Below are 5,972 nucleotides of genomic sequence, written 5' to 3' on the forward strand. Positions count from 1 at the left end.
GGGGAACGTAGTAATAGTTCAAAAAAATTCCTACATGTCACCAAGATCAATCTAGGAGATGCTAGCAACGAGAGAGAGGGGGAGCATCTTCATACCCTTGAAGATCACTAAGTGTAAGCGTTACAAGAACGCGGTTGATGGAGTCATGCTCTCGGCGATTCAAATCGCGGAAGATCCGATCAAAGCGCCCAACGGACGACGCCTCCACGTTCAACACACGTACAACCCGGGGACGTCTCTCCTTCTTGATCTAGTAAGGGGAGAGGAGAAGTTGAGGGAGAGCTCCGGCAGCACGACAGCGTGGTGGTGGAGCTTGTGGTTCTTCTGCAGGGCTTCGCCAAGCATTACGGAGGAGGATGAGGTGTTGGAGGAGGGAGGGGCTCCACCTGGGGAAGGTTGTGGCAGCCCTCCCACCCCCCACTATTTATAGGGGAGGGGGAGAGGGGGCCGGCCCCCTTAGATCCCATCTACAAGGGGGGGCGGCGGCAAAGGGGGGGACTTACCCCCCAAGTTTGGTGGGAGGCGCCCCCACCCCCTAGGGTTTCCAACCCTAGGCGCCTTGGGCCCTTGGGAGGGGCACACCAGCCCACTAGGGGGCTGGTTCCCACCCTTGTTCAGCCCATTAAGTCCCCCGAGGCAGGTGGCCCCACCCGGTGGACCCCCGGATACCTTTCGGTGGTCCCGGTACACCCCAAAACCATTCCGGTGACTGAAACTGGACTTCCCATATATAAATCTTTACCTCCGGACAATTCCGGAACTCCTCCTGATGTCCGGGATCTCATACGAGGCTCTGAACAACCTTCGGCAACCACATATAATTTCCCATAACAACTATAGCATCACCGAACCTTAAGTGTGTAGACCCTACGGGTTTGGGAACCATGCAGACATGACCGAGACATCTCTCCGGCCAATAACCAATAGCGGGATCTGGATACCCATATTGGCTCCCACATGTTCCACGATTATCTCATCGGATGAACCACGATGTCGGGGATTCAATCAATCCCGTATACAATTCCCTTTGTCCATCGGTTTGTTACTTGCCCGAGATTCGATCGTCGGTATCCCTATACCTTGTTCAATCTCGTTACCAGCAAGTCTGTTTACTCGTACTGTAATGCATGATCCCGTGGCTAACTCATTAGTCACATTGAGCTCATTATGATGATGCATTACCGAGTGGGCCCAGAAATACCTCTCTGTCATACGGAGTGACAAATCCCAGTCTCGATTCGTGCCAACCCAAAAAACACTTTCGGAGATACCTGTAGTGCACCTTTATAGCCACCCAGTTACGTTGTGATATTTGATACACCCAAAGCATTCCTACGGTATACGGGAGTTGCACAATCTCATGGTCTAAGGAAATGATACTTGACATTAGAAAAGCTCTAGCAAACGAACTATGTGATCTTGTGCTATGCTTAGGATTGGGTCTTGTCCATCACATCATTCTACTAATGATGTGATCCCGTTATCAACAACATCCAATGTCCTTGGTCAGGAAACCATAACCATCTATTGATCAACGAGCTAGTCTACTAGAGGCTTACTAGGGACATGTTGTGGTCTATGTATTCACACATGTATTATGGTTTTCGGTTAATACAATTATAGCATGATAATAGACAATTATCATGAACAAGGAAATATAATAATAATCATTTATTATTGCCTCTAGGGCATATTTCCAACAGTCTCCCACTTGCACTAGAGTCAATAATCTAGTTCACATCACCATGTGATTAACACCCAGGGGTTCACTAGAGTCAATAATCTAGTTCACATCACCATGTGATTAACACTCAATGAGTTCTAGGGTTTGATCATGTTATGCTTACGAGAGAGGTTATTAGTCAATGGGTCTGAACCTTTTAGATCCACGTGTCCTTTACAAATCTCTATGTCATCTTGTAGATGCAGCTACCATGCGTCATTTGGAACTATTCCAAATAATTTCTCTACTATACGAATCCGGTTTACTACTCAGAGTCATCCGGATTAGTGTCAAAGTTTGCATCGACGTAACCCTTTACGACGAACTCTTTTAGCACCTCCGTAATCGAGAAAATTCCTTAGTCTGCTAGTTACTAGGGATAACTTTGACCGCTGTCCAGTGATCCATTCCTGGATCTCTCTTGTACCCCTTGACTGGCTCATGGTAAGGCACACTTCAGGTGCGGTACACATCACAGCATACTGTAGAGCCTACGTCTTAAGCATAGGGGACGACCTTCGTCCTTTCTCTCTCTTCTGCCGTGGTCCGGTCATGAGTCTTACTCAATACTCACACCTTATAACACAGCCAAGAACTCCTTCTTTGCCGATCTTTTTTAAACTCCTTCAAAATCTTGTCACGGTATGTATTCATTAGAAAGTACTATTAAGCATTTTTTATCTATCCTTATAGATATTGATGCTCAATGTTCAAGTAGCTTAATCTAGGTTTTCCATTGAAAAACACTTTTCAAACAACCCTATATGCTTTCCAGAAATTCTACATCATTTCCAATCAACAATATGTTAACATATACTCATCAGAAATTCTATAGTGCTCCCACTCACTTCTTTGGAAATACAAGTTTCTCATAAACTTTGTATAAACCCAAAATCTTTGAGCATCTCATCAAAGTGTATATTCCAACTCCGAGATGCTTACTCCAGTCCTTAGAAGGATTGCTGAAGCTTTGCATACTTGTTAGCATCTTTTAGGATTGACAAAACCATCTGGTTGTATCACATACAACCTTTTGTCAAGCATCTCGTCGAGGAAACAATGTTTTGACATCCTATCTGCAAGATTTCATAAATAATGCAGTAACTACTAATATAATTCCAACAGACTCTTAGCATCGCTACGAGTGAGAAAGTCTCATCATAGTCAACTCCTTGAACTTGTCGGAAAACATCTTAGCGACAAGTCGAGCTTTCTTAATGGTGACACTTACCATCATTGCCCGTCTTCCTTCTAAAATCCATCTGTACCCAACAGCCTTACGACCATCAAGTAGTTCTTCCAAAGTCTACACTTTGTTTTCATACATGGATCCTCTCTCAGATTTTATGGCCTCGAGCCATTTGTCACATAAGCATCGCAGCCCCAAACTTTTAAGAAACAACTTAGGTTTCTCTAAACCATACTTCATACGGTGTCATCTCAACGGAATTACGTGGTGCCCTATTTAAAGTGAATGGGGTTGTCTCTAATGCCTAACCCATAAACGATAGTGGTAATTCGGTAAGAGACATCATGGTATGCACCATATCCAATAGAGTGCAGCTATGATGTTTAGACACACCATCACACTATGGTGTTCCAGGCGGTATTAGTTGTGAAACAATATCCACAATGTCTCGATCCCGTATACAATTCCCTTTGTCCATCGGTATGTTACTTGGCCAAGATTCGATCGTCGGTATCCCTATACCTCGTTCAATCTCGTTACCAGCAAGTCTCTTTACTTGTTCTGTAACGCATGATCCCGAGGCTAACTCAGTAGTCACATTGAGCTCATTATGATTATTCATTACCGAGTGGGCCCAGAGATACCTCTCCGTCATACGAAGTGACAAATCCCAGTCTCGATTCGTGCCAACCCAATAGACACTTTGGGAGATACCTGTAGTGCACCTTTATAGCCACCCAGTTACGTTGTGGCATTTGATACACCGAAAGCATTCCTACGGTATCCAGGAGTTGCACAATCTCATGGTCTAAGGAAATGATACTTGACATTAGAAAAGCTCTAGCAAACGAACTATGCGATCTTGTGCTATGCTTAGCATTGGGTCTTGTCCATCACATCATTCTCCTAATGATGTGATCCCGTTATCAACGACATCCAATGTCCATGGTCAGGAAACCATAACCATCTATTGATCAACGAGCTAGTCTACTAGAGGATTACTAGGGACATGTTGTGGTCTATGTATTCACACATGTATTACGGTTTCCGGTTAATACAATTATAGCATGAACAATAGACAATTATCATGAACAAGGAAATATAATAATAATCATTTTATTATTGCCTCTAGGACATATTTCCAACATTTTCTACCTCTAAAAATTGCCATGTCAATTTATTCAAATCCCGCATCAAACCAGGAGTCCAGAGATATATGTATATCTCTTGTATTCCTTCCCAAAACCCCTTGCCTTTTTCTCTTAAAAATCTATTTGTTTTGTTTATTGGATTAAACAGAAGTTTTAAGAGAAGGGAATGGTTTACCTGGAGCCCAGCCGCGGCCTAGTAATAGCAGCCCGCAGCCCAGGCTAGCATCTCTCCTTTTCTCTCCCTGGTAACCTGCCACGCTGGTCACCGTGTCGACCCCACCTGCAGCGACCGATCCCTTCTCTTTTTCTTCCACCTCTCACCACCTCCCCTCACAGTAAAACTAGAGCAGTAGCATACATGGCCAGCGTGGCCATGGCACCGCGCCCATAGCTCCTCCTATAAAAAACCCCACACCTCGTCCTAGGGTTCCCCCCTCCTCCTCTCTCTCCCTCCTTGAGTTGCCGCCAGGTAAGCAGCCAGTTCCACTGTGCCTCATCCCTCAAGCCTGACACCATGGCCGGGAGGAGACAGGGCTCTCCTCCGGTGTAGCAAGCTCGTCGCGACCCCTTCTTCCTTCACGCGCATCGCAATGCCTCCGTGATCCCGTTTCGCATCCTCCCCGAGCCGGATCGCCAAGTTCAGTGCCCTGTCTACCTCCCCTGCTTCGTCTTCTTCACGGAGTCGAGCTTCACCATGATCAGCACCTCGCCTCTTCCTCTGCATCGCGCCTCCGGCCTCCTCTTAGCGTCTCATCAGAGCCCGGTGAGAAGCCGCGTTTCCCAGATCCTTTTTGTTAGAATAAATCCGAGGTACGTAGTCAATCCACCAAGGAACAAGCAATCACAGCACAATGACGACACCGAGATTTGTTAACGAGGTTCGGCGAACTCTCCTACTCCCGAGGCAATGACTACGGGCGCTCCTCCCCGAGATACGCAACACCGGCCACCCAGGCGCCGGCACCCCCTTGCGAGCAGGTCTCTATCTAGTCGTCATGGGTTACAACGTGGGGTGCCTCCTCATATATAATAGGCCAAGGGTACAACGTGTCCGACTCCGACACTACAAGTATCCTGCCCACACTACAACACCAAGTCCAAACGTAAACCAACTCGTACACAATATTTGACACAAACACAACAAACTCCAGCTTGGTGAATATTCTCCACCACCTTGAATTTTTCCATGCGTCAAACTTCCATGTACTCCGGACTTGTGTTGTCTTCTTCGTAGCTTAATGAGAGCTACTCGATGAGTCTGCCCCAGACCCGCCACCGTCGTGAGACCCCGCTGCTACTCCGGCAACTCTAGTCTCCGTGACTCCACCTACAATAGTGCTTCCTTGCAACTTGTAAAGATGTGAAGCTGTCCTCCCTCGAATCACGGTCACCTCATCTTCCATGATTCTCATGGTCTTCTTATTCCGATCACAACAGAATACCATACCACCATCATGAAGAACACCAAGCGAAATTAGATTCCTCCTTAGCCCTGGCACATGCCTGACTCCCCGAAGCATCCGCTCAACTCTGTCAAACATCTTGCTTTTGATGTCACCTACTCCAGCAACATGATAATCCACGTCATCGTCCACATAGGCTAAACCAAACTCACTAGACTTGTACGAAGAGAACCACTCCCTGTTGGGTGCTACATGAAAAGAGCAAGCTGAATCCAACATCCATGCTTCACTTTTGGTTGACCGCTGGTCTGATACTATGAGGACATCACTACTGCTATCTGAGTCATCACCATGAGTTGCCTTATTAGCACTTGCCCCACCATTGAGTTTTGGACAGTCCTTTCTCATATGTCCCCACTACTTACACTTGTGACACTGTATATTCATTTTCTTTTTCTTGTTCTTCCATGTGTCATATTCCTTTTGCCACTCCTCACCCTTGACTA

This window comes from Triticum dicoccoides, chromosome 7B, assembly GCF_002162155.2.
Source record: "Triticum dicoccoides isolate Atlit2015 ecotype Zavitan chromosome 7B, WEW_v2.0, whole genome shotgun sequence".
Lineage (NCBI taxonomy): Eukaryota > Viridiplantae > Streptophyta > Magnoliopsida > Poales > Poaceae > Triticum > Triticum dicoccoides.